Source organism: Theropithecus gelada, chromosome 20 (genome assembly GCF_003255815.1).
Source record: "Theropithecus gelada isolate Dixy chromosome 20, Tgel_1.0, whole genome shotgun sequence".
Classification (NCBI taxonomy): Eukaryota; Metazoa; Chordata; class Mammalia; order Primates; family Cercopithecidae; genus Theropithecus; species Theropithecus gelada.
Window position 1 is genome coordinate 28,657,036 of NC_037688.1, and position 20,872 is coordinate 28,677,907.

Genomic DNA, 20,872 nt, shown 5'->3' on the forward strand with positions numbered 1-20,872 from the left:
ACATTCAATTGAGGAAGTTAACAGTTTCAAATTTATTACCAACAAAATGCAACTTTAGTATTTTTTATATGTAATACTTCAAAAAGCATTAAAGTACAACTTTGGGAAAGAGTATATGATACGCAACTTTATGAAAAAAAGATTAAAAAATAAATCCATGTCTAAAATATACATTCCTTAGGCAAATACCATGATATAATAATATTAGAAATAGATGTGGCAAAAAAATAAAATATATGCTAAACAGTATTGTTCTGCTAATGGTATTGTTTAGCATTCAAATAAGAGATTCAATAAGATAAATTATTTTCATTTTGCTTTCATGGAAACAGATAGATGTTACATTTATTTGGTAGAAGGAATTTTATTTTTGAAACTATGTTTTAAATAAAATTATTTTGTAAGTCCACAAATATCAAGTCAATGTATTGGTGAATATGTTAATATTTTAAATTACATAATTTTGATTATTCCCAGCACTATCTGTTACTCTAAAAAATGTGAGAGTGGCCTCCCTATAATAGAAATAAAAACTGAAGAACTACTCAGTCAAAAGAGTTAAGAAATGGATCGAAGAGTCAGAGAACAGAGGAAGACAGAGGGAGGGAGACAGGGTCAGGAGTCCCAAGAGACAATAGTGAATCCCTGAAAATGGCCCAGGGACCTCATCATACAGGGTGCCTCTGGTGGCAGTTGCCCACCCACTCTTCCCAGCCCCATTTGGAAAGAAATAATATATCAACTAGAGAGACAGCACCGTCAATGGTTGATTCTTTCCTTTACCCATTCATCTCCTACCCACTGGCTCCATCATTCATAGGTTCATTGACATAACCAACCACAAAGCATTTGTTGAGCATTTACTATGTGCCAGGCACTGGTGATGTGCAAAATGGAATGAGACTAAAGTCAGGGTGTGCATAGTCTAGTTCCAGAGCAGGACCAGGAAGCTACCAAATGGGATGGAGGCCTGGAGGGGACCCAGAGGAGCATCTGCTTGTAAGAGGGGACTGAAGAAAACTTCTCAGGGGGCTAATGCCAGGTTCTCCAGTTGAGTCAAGCTGCTGCCTCCACTGCCATCCCCACCGCTGCTTCCTCTTCCTCCTCTAGGAATGCTAGTTCACCTGTTAGAGTTTTATATAAAAATGCAAGCCAATGCTCTCTGCTTTTGATATTTTTTAATAGTAAAAGAAGAGGCTGGGCATGGTAGCTCATGCCTGTAATCCCAGCACTTTGGGAGGCCAAGGTGGGTGGATCACCTGAGGTCAGGAGTTGGAGACCAGCCTGGCCAATATGGTGAAACCCCCATCACTACTAGAAATACAAAAATTAGCTGGGCGTGGTGGCACGCACCTGTAATCCCAGCTACTCAGGAGGCTGAAACATGAGAATCACTTGAGCCCAGGAGGCAGAGGTTGCAGTGAGCTGAGATCATGCCACTGCACGCCAGCCTTGGTGACAGAGTGAGAGAGAGCGAGAATCTGTCTCAAAAAATAAATCCATCCATACATACATATATACATCCATACATAAAAGAAGAGGGAGAATCCAGACCCCAAAGAATTTCCTTTGGTGTGGTTTCCAACTCCTGTTTCATTCCTGTCCCGTCTCAGACAGTGTCCTGGGAAGACTTTTAGGACCCAGTAGCCATTTCCTATTTCAGGTTCCTTGTGTGTTGTTTCTGGGCACAGAAACAAATCCAATTCAAGCAAATAATGCTGTCATCGGGATCTTGTGCAGGCATCAGAGGGGAGCAGGCCTGGCCAATGGAGTGCTCTGTTTGAAATATCTTGCGATCTTCAGAAACATTTGTTTTTATTCAGAAGCGTTCATTTGATGCTTCCCTGACCCACACAGTTAGTTTCCCTATGGGCTTAAGCTCCCATTTGTTGAAGAAACAGACGGGAAAACCCGTTGAATCTGTGTTTGTTTTAGCATTTAAGACAGCTTACCATGAGATGGTCGAGTTTGGATATTGCAGGTAGCAACATGTTCTTTTCAGCAGGCGTGCAAGGGAACAGAATCGTACAGTTGCTTTAGAGAGGTGGAAGCAGGAACCCACCCAGTTCCACGGAATGAATCAGTGGGTGGCACAGAAGTGGAGCCCTGTGATTCTATTCTGGTCTCATATAATTCCAATGAGTCAATCTAACATAGGCCAGGACACTCAAGCGTTGGGCAGATTTTGCCAACTGCTGTTGGTTTTCTTATATGTCTCCTACCTTATTTTCGCCTCCCCTCCCATTCAAATGGAAATGATTCCATACACAAGTCAGCTCCCATAACTTATTATTTTGTTTTGTTTTGCTTTGAGACAGAGTCTCACTCTGTCCCCCAGGCTGGAGTGCCGTGTCACAACCAAAGCTCACTGCAGCCTCAGTCTCCTCGGCTCAATTGATCCTCTCACCTCAGCATCCTGAGTAGCTGGAATCACAGACAGACACCATCATGGCTGACTAGTTTTTGTATTTTTTGTAGAGATAGGGTCTTGCTATGTTGCCCAGGCTGGTCTCAAGCTCCTAAGCCCAAGCGATCCTCCTACCTCAGCCTCCCAAAGTGGTGGGATTACAGGCATGAGCCACTGTGCCCAGCCCATCTTATACCTGATACAGCTTCATCCAGGGGCCCCTGTACTAATCATGGTCCTGGCAAAAAAAAAAAAAAAAAGACAGCACACTCAGTGTGTTAATTTAACAAAGACAGTTTAATAATGGGACAATTTATGGAGGTGAAATGGTAATGGGAGTTGACAAGAGATGATGAAATTCCTCAGTGGACCAAGGTGGCAAGAGGAAGAACCGTGTTCCTGGGCTGGGTGAGACCTGCAGCTGTGGGAGAAGGGTGCTCTGCCAGGAGCTGTGACCACAGGTAAAGGGACACAGCCATGGCCCAAACCATGGTGAGGCAGGAAGGAGCCAGACTAACCAATCCCCTCACCGCTGACCTCCTTCTGGGCCTTCCCATTGGCCAAACCCAGCTGAAGACAAGAAAATCTAGGTGATGCAGTCTGGAGAGGCCAGTCTCATGGCACAGAGGGTAGGAGGGAGAAGGAGGGAAAATGAAGGGTAAGTTTGGAGGGGTAAATAGAGTAATACCCTCCTGACTCAGGCACTCATGATCCATCCAAAACTCAAGAGGCTATTTCTCCCACTGGTGGCAGAAGCAGAAAATGCTCTCTTCCAATGTGGTGGAGCTTTTTGGCAGGGAACTTGAAGCTTTGTAGCTTCATCAAAATCCAGCGTGGGCAACAGCCTGCCAGTACTGAATTTCTTAGTTTTACCAAGCCAGCTAAGTGTGACTTCACATCGTGCCACCATAGGCAAGAGAATCCAAGAGTTATGTCTTGGGGGCGTTAGATTTGCTTTTTTTTTTTTTTTTTTTTAAGAGATTTAAAAAGTAGAATCCTGCCCTGAGAGTCTGAAAACATGGGCTCATGTTCCAGGCGGCTGTGGGACTTTTGATAATTCTCTCTGGGTGTTTTCTCATCTGTAAAATGAGGAACTTGGGGGTAGAAGTAGGTTTAAGCCCCTTTTGGTTCTAACATTCAGTAGATCTTTAAATCAAAACCAAAAGACTATTAGGAGGAATGATAGGCTTCTCCAGGTGAATGTCTGAACCAGCCTCAGAAATGAGTCCGTGGGGAGGAAGAGGAGGTTCTGAAGTGCTCAGGGCACTGGATCAATTGAGCATCACCTTGTCAGGATCAGAAGGTGGGGAGGAGGATTATCACCATGCAGCGGGCTTGCTCCCGTTTGAAATGCTAGCTCCTCTCAGATGTCTCAGAATGCTGCAGGGTTTTTTCCAGGCTAAGACTAACCCTAAAGATTCAGGCAGCATCCTCATTTTCTCCTTTTCCAGCAAGAGGAAGAGACATACTTGAGTCTCCTTTATGTGAGTTCTTGTCAAGGGAGATGGTCAATAAAATTCTTTTCCTGTAATTCCTTTTGACCTAGTCCTTGAGGGTATCCTGACCCCTAAAGGGTCCCCTGAGCCCTCCTTTTACACCTATCACCCAAGTCAGTTGGGTGTGCAACGAAGGGTAGAACTGAAGATGAATGATGTTTAGAAAAGAAAGAGATTCATGGCCAGGTGCGGTGGCTCACGCCTGTAATCCCAACTACTTGGGAGGCTGAGGCAGGAGAATCGCTTGAACCTGGGAGGCAGAGGTTGCAGTGAACCGAGATTGTGCCATTGCACGCCAACCTGGGCGACAAGAGCGAAACTCCGTCTGAAAAAAAAAAAAAAGAAAGAAAAGAAAAAGAAAGAGATTCACAAACTAGAGGTCTCTCTTGCCCACGTGTAACCAGTGGAGGGCATGAATAGCCTACTTTGGCTAATCTCTTCACCTGTGACTTGCAGTGGCACAGCGGTCAATCACTGTGGTCAGTCAGCTCGGAAAGGTGCATCTGTGCTCCAGTTGCCCTTTTGTAAAAACAGCCCCAAAAGCAAAAGCTGTGCCAGTTACACATCCTAAGAGCAATCAAGATTCCTACACAGCACCGTTAATTGTTGACTATGATAACACATCTTGTTATCAGCTTTTCCTTAATGAATTCCTGAATAGATGTCATTAGACATTAAGTGCTACATTACTTCCTCTAAAGAGAAATATTTAAAGAAAAAAAAATCATGTCCTGAATCAGCCCTGCATGCCATCCTTAACAATCTCAAACCACACTGTAGGATCCTGTTCTTCTTAGCGAGATGCTCACATTCACTTCTTTGCCTTCTGAGAATATGGATCTTTGAGGATAGAAATGAAGAGTAGAAGCTCACCCCAAAAAGGGGCAAGAGAGTTTATAGTCTTAAGAAATTGACTGGATCCCCCAGGAAACAGGTAGCCGTGATGAGGTATAGATAAACAATCTCAGTGTGTCAGCACCCTGTGTGGGGAATTAAACTCACAACTTCCTTGTTAATGATACTTTCACATTTAATTTCCTGTGTGCCACACTGAAAATGTATCTGTTGAAAGTGGAATTTCACTCCATAGAACTGTCTTATTAAGTGAATGCGTGCAAGGTTGTACCTGTCACAACAAGATTCTGGAAGCTCATTTCGAACTATAATTTGGGGTGTGGGGGAGGAAGCAGAAAGGTTTGTGCCTTGTAGGACTATCACTGTTTTCTCGATAACATTATTACCATTGGTAATTGGTTACTCATTAGCACTAAGCATTAATTATTAATATTAATAAAAGCTGTGTTAAGCACCAGTGGTGTGCTTTCTGCTGTGCTCAACATGGGACACTCTAGATCATCAGTTTAACAGACAACACGCTAAACGTGAAGGCAGATACAGTCCATGACTGTCTGGATTTCTGTCTGGGATGGTCTTACTTATTATAGGACATTGCCTGGATTTCTGTCCGGGACGGGCTTACTTATTACAGGACGAGACAGCTTTGCATAAGTAGACGATGCATTGAAGCCCTCGTGGATATAGGAAAAGTGTACATTAGCAGGAGGAGTGAAAGTGTCAAACTCACTATTCAAAGTGTGTTCCCAAGATGGGCGGCATTGTCATCCCCTGGGAAGTTATTAAAATGCAGAGCCTTAGGTCCCATCCTGGACCTCATGAGTAAGAATCTGCATTTCTGTGCCCTCCCAAGGTGATGAATATCCACGTTAGAGTTGGAAGACCATCATTCTGGAGCAGTGATTCTCCAGCTTTTCTGCATGTTAGAATCATGTTGGGAGTTCTGAAAAATCCCAGTGCCCAAGCTTCACCCCAGACCAATAAAATAAAAATCTTGAGGCTGGGTGCGGTGGCTTATACCTGTAATCCGAGCACTTTGGGAGGCCAAGGCGGGTGCATCACAAGGTCAGGAGTTCAAGACCAGGATGACCAAGATGGTGAAACCCCGTCTCTACTAAAAATACAAAAGTTAGCCGGGAGTGGCGGCAGGAGCCTGTAATCCTAGCTACTTGGGAGGCTGAGGTAGAAGAATCACTTAAACCCAGGAGGCAGAGGTTGCAGTGAGCTGAGATCTCACCACTGCACTGCAGCCTGGGTGACAGAGCGAGACTCTTTCTCAAAAAATAAATAAAAAAAAATTCTTGGAGGCTGGGACTAGGAATCAGGATGTTTTCAAAAGATCCAGGTGATTTCAATGGACATCAACTTTGAGAACTTCTGCTCAAGAAGACAGTGACACTAGGTTAACATAGAATTTTTTGAGAACCTGCAGAACTCATATTCTAATCCTTAGAGTAGATCCAAGATGGCAGTACATATACAGGTGCTCTGTTCTGCCCTGCACACCTCCCTTTGACAATGCTCCCCTCTCCCCTCCGCACCCCTGCTCATCATCCTCCAAGAGCCCCCAGCTGTTCAAGGAGCCTTGGCTGGCCCTTCTTAGCCCTATGTTCGCTTGCTGCTTCCCTGAAGTTCTCTTGGACCAGTGTTCTCTTGCTGTCTTCCAGCTTTTGTTGCTTGTTCTCCCCTCCAGGTAAGATCCCTTGTCTAGGATTTCCTGGCTCTCCAGCAGCCTCTGTCCTTTCCAAGGTTCAGATTATCTATCAAGGTAGAGGGGCTGGGTGGTGGGAAAGACTGGGGAGCCCCACTCTGCATTCTCCTGCACTTTAACAGTGGCCTCTACAGATAAGGACCTTACCAGTCTTTTGAATTGAGGGAAGCCTCCATTTCTTACCTCTAACATGATGATGCTAATACCTACCTTACAACTTTCCTTGTTAAATTCTAAAGCACTTATCACACAGCTTCTTATTTCCTTCTCCTCCTCATTATGCAATGAATGCAGAAAGGAGACCATTGTTGTGGAGGCCAGTTGATAAAGTCAGAGCTGACCCTACAGGAAGATAAAGTAGAAAACTGTGCAGTTGTGATTGGAGCATTCTAGGGAGATACTCCCCTAACTTCTGAGAAAAACTCAAATCTTTTCTCCTCCCAAATCTTTTCTCCCTTTTTTCATAGCAGTATAATTTTTTTCTTTGTGCAGTGGTGCAATCGCAGCTCACTGAAACCTCTGCCTCCAGGGCTCAAATGATTCTCATACTTCAGCCTTCCGAGAAGCTGGGATTGCAGGCATGTCCCATCACACCTGGCTAATATTTTGTATTTTTAGGAGAGACGGGGTTTCACCATGTTGGCCAGGCTGGTCTCAAACTCTTGACCTCAGGTGATCCACCTGTCTTGGCTTCCCAAAGTGCTGGGACTACAGGTGTGAGCCACCACGCCCAGCTAATTTTTTTTATTCCTAGGCACGTTATTGCAAAGAATAAGGACTACATATTCCAGCCTCCCTTGCAGCTGGGTATGAAGATGTGACTAAGCCCGTATGTCAGTTTCCAGGAACCGTCCTTGAGGGGTGGCTTGTGCATGCTGTTGCCCTCTTCTTTGTTCCTTCCATCATCCTGCAGCCTGGAAAATGAGGACAGTCATCCCAGGCCAGGAAGCTGAGGACTGTCCTTAGAGGTGTGGTCAATGAGCAGGAAAGGACCAGAGTTCTTGAGATGTTTGAGTGGACTTGGTTGATGTGAGCATGAAATGAGCTTCAATCTTGTTTAAGTCAGTTGTTTGGGCCTGTCTGACATTTGTAACCAAATCTAATCCCAACTGATGTACCACCTAAAGTTTCTTCTCCACTGGCCAAAATTCCACTTCTGAAGATCTATTTCTTTGGGCATTAAAGACTTTCATCAGCATTTAGGAAAGCTCTGATAAATTACACATTCCACAGGATGGGTTCATAGTTTAAATCCTTATAAGCATTGTTCCTAGCAGGTTGCCCAGCCGCAGAAAGGTAGACAGACAGCATTAAGGAGCTGAAAGGCAGGGGGAAGAGCAGACAAATATCTATCCCTTTATCATTCTGCCAGCTGTTCTTTCAGAATAACTTGTCTCAGGGCCCATGAGGACAAGGGTTGATGATCTTAAATCTGTTTCCTTTTTTTCAATTTTCTAGTATGAACACTTTCATACATATAGAAAAGTTAAAACAAAACAAAACTTTTCAGTGAATTCCCATATACTCACCACCTATGTTCAGTTGGTAACAATTGAATATTCCTGATTTATCACAATCTGCCCATCTATTTGTCCCTCTGCCTATCCATCAATCCAACTTTTATTTTTATTGTATTTCCATGTAAATTGTGCCTGTCAGGGCACTACCCCCTGAATACTTCCCTGCTACCTACATCTTGTTCATTTTTACACTTTCTTCTCTGTTTCTGTTCAACCCCCATTTCCTTGCAAGTAAGGGGAGCAGGAGCTGTGGAGCCAAGAATTGTGACCTAGAGTCCACATAGGTAGGGCTTGTCTTGTCTATTCCAAAGCCTGAAGTTATTGGGCAGTTAATAGAAGTGGCAACCAAAGTAAGACAGATACATTGTTCTTTTGGAGCTATCTTGCTTCCATTTTCTCTCTCCTCTTCAAGATGTGGCAAGGCTGTTCTCTACATTTCCTTGAGCTCCATAGGTCTCCCCCTCTTTTCCTGACTCCTGATTCATCCCATTTTATGACTTCTTGAGATGCAAAGATCATTCACTCCCCTGTAGCCAGAATCTTTATAACAACTTCATCTTTCTCTTCAACTAGCTCTTCCTGTATAAAGCTCTGCAGTGTAGCCTTCCTCCCTTTGTCCCATCCTTAGGGCAGCTGGCCAGACATGCCAGGTCTGTCACGCTCAACCTTTGTTACCCTAAAAAAATCAGTTTGCCTCCTCTTTGCTCAAAGCTCATGCTTTGCTCTGTGTCATCTTTCTTAGTGTTCCCTATGGTTGCAACTCAGCCCTCATCAAAGCCCCAGTCTCCTGAACATCCTCCTTCCCACACTCTGAAATTTTCAGAATATGAGACCTCCTAGCTCTGAAGAAGAAATGAGATCCCTACTCAGGATTAGGTCCCGAGCTTTCTAGCAACAACATAGGTGCTTATTGGGGTTTGATGAACGCTGCCATGGGTTGAGAATGGAGAATGTGCCAGGAATTGCCATGGGTTGAGAACGGAGAATGTGCCAGGAATCATCTAAGTACTGTGCACACATGCATGCTACATCATTTTATCCCCGCAACCACCCTTCTAGGTCAGCTATTTTTTCCCCCCTTTTTCAGGTAAGAAAACTGAGGCATAGAGAAATTAAGTAACTAATTCAAGCTTGCCTAGGTAATAAAAGTCTTCTTGTTGTTGCTGTTGTTGGTTTTGAAACAGGGTCTCACACTGTTACCCAAGCTGGAGTGCAGTGGTGCAATCACAGCTTACTGCAACCCCATCTCCTGGCCTCAAGCAATCCTCCCACCTCAGTCTCCCAAGTGGCTGGGACCACAGGTGTGTACCATCATGCCCAGATAATTTTTGTACTTTTTTGTAGAGACGGGGTTTTCCCGTGTTGCCCATGCTGGTACCAAACTCCTGGGCTCAATGGATCCAACTGCCTTGGCCTCCCAAAGTGCTGGGATTACAGGCATGAGCCACCGTGCCTGGCCTAGGTGCATTTTTTTTTTTCATCCGATTGGAAAGAATGATTTCTGTGCAGAATGTGGGCCTCATGCTTTGTAGAGTTATAATTAAGTTTATGTTTTCATGTTGCGGGTTTTTGTTTGTTTCCTATGACAATGTTTTTCATACTGGAATCTTCAGACCCCAAGGGTTCATGGGCATTCTTGTGTTTTACCACATTTTCTTTGTAAAGAGCTCTGCGTATTCTTCCAGTTTGAGAAACCGTGGCTTAGAGGTGAGGGGCTGGGGTGGGAGTGGGGGCTGTCCCTCACAGCCTGTCATCTCCTCACTGTCATGACCTCCTAGACTATAACCTGGGCTGTTTAGATAGCTCTGCCCCTGGAACTTAGTCTCACAGTCCAGAGTAATTCATTTTCTTATCCACCTGATCTGCATTTCGAGTTAGAAGCGGAGCCAAGAAAGGAGAGAAGAACTCAGGGGAAAAGGAGAAAAGGAAGCAGTTGTATTCCAGGTAGGGGGAAGACATAAGCAAAGACCCAGAGCTGAGCATTTGCTGTTCTGAAACAGCAGAGGGGCTCCTCATCTGGGGTGCAGGACTGGGCAGGGCAGCTTACCTGCAGAGCCTTGACTGCCGAGCCAGGGAATGTGGACAACGCTGTAGGCGATGGGGAACTGGAGAAGGAGCAGGTAAGGAGGACCCCATCGGGGTTCCAGTCTCCAGTGAGACCTCAGAGGTACCAGGAGGAGACAGGCGAGGCAGCTTCTGAGGTGGCAGGATGTGAGATGAGGGGTGGACACGTCCCTCCTGCCCGGCCCACCGAGGAAGTGACGCAGGAGAAGAGATTCCGCTAGTCTACCCCTCAGCCATGAGAAGGAAAACACACACCCTGATGACTTGGCTTAGCCCTCAGACCCTCCATCTAGATTTTAGCCATTCTGCCTCTGAAAGAAACATGTTTAATTCTGTGTTTTGAGCTGTCCTCTGCTTTGGCGCAGCACGGGCTAGAGTGAGGGATAATATCTATGAACTCCAAGCTTTGAAATCAGGGAAGTGTGCTGGAGGGTTTGCTGTGTCTCTCTCAAGCACCGAGACCATTTCTGACCTCATGCGTGAGCCGAGGAGACACAGATGAGCAAGAACAGCTGGCCAGTGTGCCGGGTCCTCTCAAATAATGATCGTGCCAGCCTGCTTAGGGCACGTGCACATCCAGCCTGCCTGCCCGTGTGAAGGCGAGGCTCTCCCCTCCCGCCCAGCCTTGGTGGGCCCCTGTGATGTCACCACCATGTGTCTGGGCCTTCCGAGGAACCCGTACAACATCAACCACACTATAGCCTTCGATGACCAGTGGACATACTAGGAAAATGAACTTTCCCATTTGACAAAGGAAAGATAAAGAGAGAAGGACCCAAAGGCGGGTCTGGGACTAAGTTAGACCCCAAGCCCCTTGGCGTGACCAAGCCCCAGCACAGCTGTGACATTGGCAGCCGGCATTTCAGGCACAATAATAATTCTTCAGATCAAAGCAGCTCCGTCTTTAGACAATTATAGTAAAATTGAAGCTCTCCTCTAAAAGAAACACATGCTCGTGTTGTGTTTTCCCCTCTCCCCCCTCCTTATTTTATTCTTTATGAACAAATTGGTTTTCAGGGCTATAGAAAGAACCGATTGGAAGCTTAAATTCTCACTGTCTACCCAGGGGTGGATTCACAGGGGTGAACATGTAACATCTGAAAGCTGACTTTTTTTTTTTTTTCCTTAAATTGATATCCAAGAATAAAAGAGAGAATGGTTGGAGAAGCTGATCAGGAATGAATAAAAGTCTCCTTTTAAGCTGAAATAACCCCCTCCCCCATCTTCCCTCCAGAAGAGCCGGACTGTAATTGCTTGCAATCACTCGGCACAAATTGTCTCCTCGTATTTGCTTTTTAATTTTGTATAATCTGGTCCATTTCGCTCTCTCTGCCTTTGAGCTTAACCTCTCTCTCTCTCTCTTTCTCTCTTTCTTCCACTTACTCATTCCCTTTTTCTCTTTCCCCCTTTAACTCTTCAGGACTGTGTAAAAATTAGTAATAATTCCCAGTGATATTTGATGGCTTTTACTAAGCAAAGGCACTTAGGAGAAAAAAAATACAGAAATACACACACACTCAAAATGGAAAGGATCTGGTTTGCATCCACTTAAATGTTCATTTCTGCATCCAAAGTATTGTTTATTTTAATGCATTAATACTGTTTCTTAAGGCATGGTAGACGTTTTAATAAATAAGTAGACTGACCCCAAAGTGAGCAAGAAAAGGAGTCAGAACAAGAAAGGTAATTTCTCAGAGTCACTGCGGACCATTTTTTTCTGGTTTCCAGCAGGTGTGTGTCTGCTGCACTTGCTCTTGCTGTAACGAACGCCCCTTCTGTTTAGTGCACCGCACCTCCAACAGCCACCTCCCCAGCCAGGGCTTGCCCTTGTTCTTACGCTGGTGCTTCATGATATGAGGGCCAGTGAATCTGGAATAACACACACCTGTGGGTCTGACTCACTTTCCAATAGTACAAAAGGTGATAGGAAGGTGGGGGGCGGGGTTCGATGGGGGAAAATGTCCAGAGGAAACATCCTCAATGGGCAGAGAAAAGAAGAGAAAACGAAAAGAAGGGGAACGGCAGGAGGGTATAAAGGGAAGCAAACAAAATGAAAAGCACAGGTTATACCAGAAACGATGAATGGGATCTAGGCTCAAATCTCTGCCTTCTATCATATCAGCACCATAGGCTCTGGTCTTCTGAGAGAAATTAGAGGTCAAGAGAAAGAATGTTAGTAGACAGCCTGGCTAAGAGTTTGATTTCTGTCCTGCTTCTGATCCTTACTGTGTGACTGTTCACAGCTTACTTAACTTCTCTGTACTTTAGTTTTCTTTTCTGTAAAGTTGAGGGGACAATATCACCTTCTTTATGGGATTACTTACATGAAATAACAATTGTCAAGTGCTTGGCATGGTTTAAGCACTCAGTAAATGTTAACTATTATTCCACTGTAATAGCAAATGATTTAAGGTACCAGGGTTCAATCAGGGAGCAGAAACTATGAGTATTATGGACTAAGAAATTTATTATAGGCCTTAGACCTTGCATAATTATGGGAGGAGTTGGGGCAGTAAGATCTGGAAGGGGAGTTGGAGTATCAGAAAAGTCACTGGAGAATTCTAACAAACATCTAAAGAAACATTAACACCAATTCTACACAATTTCAATATCATCCAGAAAAGAAGCACTTTCCAATTCATTTTATGACGATAACACTATACTGATACCAAACCCAGACTAAAATAGTACAAAAGAAAACTACAGACCAGTATCTCCCATGAACATAGAGGCAAAAATCTTTAACAAAGTATTTGCAAATAGAATTCAACATTATATAATGAGAATGATACACCATGACCCAGTGGCATTTATTATAGGGATGTAAGACTGGTTAGATATTGGAAAATCAATCAATAAAATCCACCACATTAACAGGCTAAAGAAGAGGAATGTATAATCACATGATTATATCAATTGATGCAGAAAAGTATTTGACAAAATTGAATACTTATTCATGATAAAAACTCTTAGAAACAAAGAAATAGTAACTTCATCAACTTTATAAAGAGCATCTACAAAAACCTACAGCTAGTGTTATACTTAATGGTAAAAGACTGAACCCTTTTCCCCTATCACCAGGAACAAGGCAAAGATGTCCACTCTTAACACTCTCATTCCATGTAGTACTGGAAGTTCTAGTCAATGTGTTAAGGTCATAAAAGGAAATCAAAAGTACATAAATGAGAAAGGAAGAAAAAGAAGTATTTTTATTTGCAAAAGACATGATTGTCAGCATAGAAAATCTCAAGGCATAAGGAAATTTAGGATTAGAATAAAAATGTTTGTAATCCCAAGGAATCTACAAAAAATAATAATGACAAAGCTTTTAGAATGAAAAAGTTACTTCAACAAAGTCACAGGGCATAAGATAAACTTACACAAAAGCAATTGTATTTCTGTATACTAACAATGAGCACATGGAAACCAAAATTAAAAATACATCATGTATCATACCTAAAAATATGCAGGTGTAAATCTATCAAAACATGTACAGGACTTGTATATTGAGAACTGTAAAGTGCTGATGAAAGAAATCAAGGAAGACCTGAATAAATGGAGAGACATTCAATGTTGATGATTTGGAAGACTCAACATAGGAAAGATGTCAGTTTTCCTCAAAATTGATATATAGGCTTAGTCTAATTCCTATCCAAATTCCAGCAAGTTTTTTAATATAGGAAAATTATTCAAAAATACTTACGGAAGGACAAAGGAACTAGAATAGCTAAAGCAGTTTTGAAAAAGAAGAATAAAGTGAGAGGAATTATCTAGCCAGTTTAAAGACTAATTAAATAGGTATAGAAATCAATGCTGTGTGGTATTGTTACATGGATAATGAAGAGGAATAGAGAACCCAGAAATAGACCCATGCAAATACTTACACATGATTTTTGACAAAGGTATAAAAGCAGTTCAGTGGAGAAAAGATAGCCTTTCAGTGACTGCTGCTTGTATACGTGAACTTTCATGGGTAAACAAAAGTGAACCTCAATCTTGGTTTATACCATATATGAAAATGAACCCAAAGTGGATCACAGAATTCAATGCAAAACATAAAACTATAAAACTTTTGGAAAAAAAGAAGAGAAAATCTTCAGCATCTAGGACTACAAAAGATTTCTTAGGCTTGACACTAAAAGCATGATCCATAAAAGCAAAACTGATAACTTAGACTCCAAAATATTTAAAACCTTTTACTCTATGAAAGGCCTTAATAGGAAAACAAAAAGATAAGCAACAGACTGGGAGAAGATATCTGGAAACCACATATCCAACAAAGGACTAGTATTTAGACTATATAAAGAACTCTTAAAACTCAACAGTAAGAACATAAACAATCCAATTAGAAAATGGGCAAATGTCATGAGACATTTCAGCAAAGATGGTATATGAATGGCAAATGAGCACATGGAAAAATGTTCAACATCATTAGCTATTTGGGAAATACAAATTAAAAGGGTGATGAAATATCATTACAAACCTATTATAATAAATAATTTAAAAATAGTGACTGCCAAATTCTGGCAAGGATGCTGTATTAGTTTGTTCTTGCGTTGCTGTAAAGAAATACCTGAGACTGGGTAATTTATAAAGAGAAGAGATTTAACTGGCTCACAGTTCTGCAGGCTGTACAGGAAGCATGATGCTGGCATCTGCTGGGCTTCTAGAGAGGCCTCAGGAAACTTACAATAATGTTGGAAGGCGAAGGGAGAGAAGGTGTATCACGTAGCCAGAACGGGAGCGAGAAAGAGGCAGAGAGGTACCACCCACTTTTAAATTGCCAGATCTCACAAGAACTCACTGTTGTGAGGACAGCACAAAGTGGATGGTGCTAAAGCATTCGTGAGAAACTGCCCTCATGATCCAATTAGCTGCAACCCAGGCCCCACCTCCATTGGGAATTACACTTCAACATGAGATTTGGTCAAGGACACACATCCAAACTATATCAGATGCAGAAAAATCAAGTGACTTATACATTGCTAGTGGGAATGTACAATGATACAGCTACTCCAGAAAATAATTTGGAGGTTTCTTAAAAACAACAACAACAAGCAATTATACCACCCTACAATTGCACTCCTGGATATTTATACCACAAAGATCACTTATGGAAACTGGTATTCACACAAACATTATACATGACTATTTATAACAACTTTATTTGTAATAGCCCCAAACTAGAAACAATCCAGTTGTCCTCCAGTGGGTAGATGGTTAAGCAAACTGTAGTATATCTATAACATGGAATACTACTCAACAATAAAAAGAACAAACAATTGATATAGGCAACCACTTAGATGAATCATGTAAGAATTATGCTGAGTGAAAAAAGCCAATCTCAAAAGTTTACAGACTGTAGGATTCTATTTACATAACATTCTTGAACTGACAAAATTATAGATATGGAGAACAGAGGAGTAGTTGCCAAGGGTTAAGGAGAGCGTGGGAATGGAAGGGAAGGGGGTGTGGCCCAAAGGAGAGCTCCTTGCGGTGATGGAACCATTATGTATCTTGACAGTATCAAGGTCACTATCCTGATTGTCATATTGTACTGTGGTTTTGGAAATGTTATCATTGGAGGTGATATGGTTAGGCTTTGTGTCCCCACCCAAATCTCATCTTGAATTGTAATCCCCACGATCACCATGTGTCCAGTGACCAGGTGGAGGTAACTGAATCACGGCGGTGGTTTCCCCCGTGCTGTTCTTGTGATAGTGAGTGAGTTCTCAGGAGCTCTGATGGTTTTGTGAGGGGCTTTTTCCCCTTCACTCAGCACCTCTCCTTCCTGCCACCTGGTGAAGAAGGTGCCTTGCTTCCCCTTTATCTCCTGCCATGATTGTAAGTTTCCTCAGGCCTACCCAGCCATGCTGAACTGTAAGCCAATGAAACCACTTTCCTGGCCAGGTGTGGTGGCTCACACCTGTAATCCCAGCACTTTGCAAGGCCAAGGCAGGCAGATCACTTGAGACCAGGAGTTCAAGACCAGTCTGGTCAACATGGTGAAACCCCATCTCTACTAAAAAAATTTACAAAAATTAGCTGGTATGTTGGCATGTGCCTGTAATCCCAGCTACTTAGGAGGCTGAGGCAGGAGAGTTGCTTGAACCCAGGAGGTGGAGGTTGCAGTCAGCCAAGATCGTGCTACTGTACTCCAGCCTGGGCGACATAGTGAGACTTCATCTCAGAAAAACAAAACAAAACAAAAAACAACCTCTTTCCTTTATAAATTACCTAGTCTCAGGCTGTTCTTTATCGCAGTATGAAAGTGGACTAATACAGAGGAAACAACAAATGATACATATACATTTACCTCTGTATTATGTCTTCATGTGAATCAACAATTAAAAAGATTAGTTTTTATAAAAGGGAACTCACCACATCCAGTGTGACTCTATGAACTTTTCCATTATTGAAAATTAACTTTTTGTGTTTTTTCTGGTCTGTTTGGAGGAATTATTCAGTATGTCTCACATACGTGTCTACTCTTTCCTATTTCCTCATCTTACTGATACCCACCAACAGGGCAGATAGGTGTGACTGAAAGCAGATGGAAGAGTTTCATTAACTCCAGTAATTAGGCAAATGAGCTTCTTGGGTAAGTCGCTCAAAATGCTATAGACGGGGATGTTTATTCTCCATGTCATCGTAGGGAGGTTTCAGTTGTTACTAATATGAAGACTTACTGATACGTTAAAATGATATCAATTCCTTAATTATTTAAAACAGGGAAAAGAGTTTACAGAGCAGGCAATCAGAAATCATTTTGTTTTCACTAAGAAAGAAAAATATCACACAAAAGCATAAGAAAATGAGATAAAGGTTGGGGGTGACCTGGGGTAAGGGGAGGTGACTGAGGGCACCAACCCGCATTGGGATAAAAAGCAGGGGTCCAAGGAGGAGTTCAAAGATCAGGTGTAAGCTGAGTTGGGTGGATCACCTGAGGTCAGGAGTTGAAATACAAAAATTAGCAGGGCATGGTGGCAGGTGCCTGCAATTCCAGTTACTCAGGAGGCTGAAGCACGAGAATCGCTTGAACCCGGGAGGTGGAAGTTGTAGTGAGCCGAGATTGCACTACTGCCCTCCAGCCTGGGCAATTGAGCAAGACTCGGTGTCAAAAAAAAAAAAAAAAAAAAAAAGAAAGAAAAGAAAAAATAGAAAAAAGAATTCTACTTGGGTGTCTTAGCAGGTAACCACTGTGGGGCTGAAAATGTGTATAGAAAAGGAAGAAAGAAAAAGAGAACAGGCATAATAAGAGAGAGAAGGGGATTTGAGAGCAATTTCTATAAAGATAGTTGTTTCTGTTGACTAACCAGGAAATAGAGAAATGAAAACCAACAGTCATTTCGAGAACAGGTGCCTATTGTGGGATGGTGCAGGACAAAATGGTCAAGTGCCTTCCTGTGAAGCCAGCACCTATAAAGTGCTGGAGAATCTGTTAAACACCTGAGCTTAAGTGCCCCTTATTTAGCTAGCTAGTGTCTCCATCTTCCCGGGAAGAAAGTTGGGATGGAAAAGAACTCCAGGCTTTTTGGAGCTACGCTGTGTGCTGAGAACTTCCCATGCATTCCCTCTCTGAGTCATCACCGTGAAGTAGGTATGACTCTTTCATTTTTATTTTTTGAGACGGAGTCTTGCTCTGTCGCCCAGGCTGGAGTGCAGTGGTGCAATCTCTGCTCGCTGCAATCTCCGCCTCCCAGGCTCAAGTGATTCTCATGACTTAGCCTGCCCAGCAGAGTTGGGAATACAGGCGTGCACCACTACGCCTGGCTAATTTTTGTATTTTTAGTAGAGACAGGGTTTCACCATGTTGGTCAGGCTGGTCTTCAACTCCTGGCCTCAAGTGATCCACCCACGTCGGCCTCCTAGAGTCCTGGGATTACAGGAGTGAGCCACCGCGCCCGGCCGACTCTCTCATTTTGTAAGTATCTGAATGTGGTTCAGAGAGGTTCAGCAGCTTCTTCAAGGCCCTTCTAATAATGCACATGTGCATAGAAGGAAACTTTCCAGCTCACGTGATGCAGTCAAAGCTAGGAGCTCTGGGGCTACCACCGATGGGCGAAACAGCCCTTGAAAGACCAGACCTCAAGGTCTCCATTCCTGATGCCAGCATTTTCTCTTTCATGGGGGCCTCGCATCACTACCGCTTTGTCCACCAGGCTGGTTTCCAGAGAGATGCCACCTCTTGGAGGAAAACTGTCGCTTTCCTCTGTAACAATCCTCCAAAATAGGAAGAGGGTTATGCTGGTTGGTTGGAGGAGGTGGTGCAGGAAAGGGAAGAGAGTGGTTCTTCCAGTTTGCTCAGAAGCACAAGGCTCCGCTACCCTCTACACGTGGTGGTTCCACCTCCATTTCTAACGAAAGTAATGAGTAGATTTCCTTCCACCTGAATGTTATCTCCAGCCTGTCCCTTTCAACAGCCCCAGACCTTTCTATTACGCCTCGCTGAAGCGGAGTTATGGGGCAACCCTCTGACTTGGCTGTTCAAGTATTTTGCCTGGAATATAATTGCAAGATGTAAAGGGGAGGCCAGCAGAGAATTATCAGTTTTTAAAGGGCATGCATATGGTTTTCAGTAGTTGATGCTTAGTAAGTCTGTGTTCAATAAATAGTGCAGCTTGATTAAATCTTTTCCATCACGATAGAAGGTACATCTGGATCCCATTCTCCAGGCCTTGGAGCGGCACTCTATTAATTTGGAGGTTGTAATTTTCATTTTGACGTTGGAGCAGCTACTCTTTAGAACTGAAACAGAAGAGAGAGAAGCTTGTGGTTCTGAGTGGCACCTTCTTTCTGCCAAAGCTGGCTGTGGTGTTGCCTATCAGAACATAGTGTCCTATCTTTTGACGGTCGTTAGTGGTAAGCGTTCTGTAATACTCACCAAGGAGGCCCAATTGCTGTGGATGTTTTCCTGTGAATATGGCTGCTGTGATACTTTGTCTTTTTGCTTTGGGTAGTATGGAAGGTGATCTATGTGACCACATGGGTCTTCTGTGCTGCAGAAGAAGATAAAGGAGGAAGGAAGGGAGGGAGGGAGAAAGCAGGGAGGAATGTATCTCTTCTGTTTGAAAATTAATCTCAGTTTAAGATTTTTACAACTTGAGAAATCTATTTCTTTTCTTTCCAGGGACTTGGAGAACAAGGAACAAGGAAAATATCCCTATCTCATGACCCTGTCAAGTTCTCAGGGAGATGAACATATGACAGACTGCGGGACATCCTCGCAAAAGAGGCGAAAGGCTCCTGACTCCTGAGGAGGACTCTGCTGGCCGCTGGCCCTGTTAGACGGAGGGCTCCCCTGGCGTCCTGTTCTTACTCGGAGCTTTTCAGAGACCACATATGGTCTCCAGGACTGGAGGAGTCTGAATCACAGTTCTTCCCAGGTAAGGGATATTTCTGCTTCGGGTTCTAAGAAATCTGAAGAACAACAACAACAAAATAAATAACACAATGTGGTTTGTCAAGGAACAACCAGCACCTGGGTAGTGGCGCATGTGCCATGAGTAGGTATAATGCTGGGAGCGCGTACCAACCCAGGTGAAAGGATTGCTCCGATTGGGCCCCCTCACACCAACCAAAATCAGATTCCCTCTGTAGAAATAAATTGGTAACTGCTTCTTAACAAACAAAGCTTTGAAGTTAAAAAAAAAAAAAAAAAAAAAACAATATTTTTAAAAAAGGAAGAAAATTACAAGTGTATTTCTCCTGACACAGTTTTAAAAGCTGTTTGTAGCTGATTTACAATGCTCATAGTATTCAGCTTTTCATTTGAAATTCTAATAAGTCCTTTGAATGGGTTGGAGCTTGTTAGAAAGTAAAAGGAATGAAATGACTTCATTGAATTATGAGCTTTTGCTGGCTTCCACATACACATCCTGGGTCTCTCTTCAGCGTCACCTTTCTTTTCATGGAATGTTCTTGAGTTGAGACAGGCAACAAAAGGACCTCTGGGGTGGGAAGAATGTAGAACCATCATGTATGTTCCGTTTTATTTAGCCCCCCTGGGTCTTTATTTTCCCTCTTTAGTTTGCATGTTCCTATGATGCACTAAGGAACTGGGTGAATGATCTCTATTCTCGCAATCAATTTTCCACTTTTTCCAAACTCTAAGAATGCAGATGTCAAGTTCCTGGGAAGCCTTTGGACCTCTCGGATAAGAGGTGCTATTTTTATGAACTAAATGCATTCACCTTTGCTCCAAAAGCAGGTGTGGCTGGTGTGAAAACCAGGTCTGTGTAGGTCTTCGTTTCTATCAAGGGGTCATTCTAATTTCATGAGCTACTCCATCTGTGATGGACACCCGACAACGTCATGATGGTTCAAAAAAGAGTCACATTGGGATTTGTAATGACAAGCTTCCATTTGTAAATCGTGTGAAAAATAAGTAGCATGTTCTTGGCAAAAAGGTCTTTATTCTCATTTGGTCTGACCTTGGAGAAGATAAATCAAAGCCAAGTTAGTTTTCTATTGTAGTTTTTTTTTTTAACTGTCTTATACTTGAATATTCTAGCTTTCCCAACACTGTTATCATAAATGATGGAAAAGTCTTGAATATTTGCATAACATTATAGAAGATTTGTGACTGAAAGGACAGGATGTAACTTATGCAAAGCAGATACATCTTTTCTTTTGTGTTTGTAGTCTCGCTCTGCTCCCTGAGCCACACACACTCTTTATTGGGTGGAGTGGGCGGCAGGCGGCAGGCGGCGGTGGGGGGGTGATACCCTTCTAACTGGGAAAAGGAAGCAGTAATTGTGGAAACTTAGAATGGACTGGGGAATTAATAGAAAAATAAAGAAATTGAGATGTGTGTAAA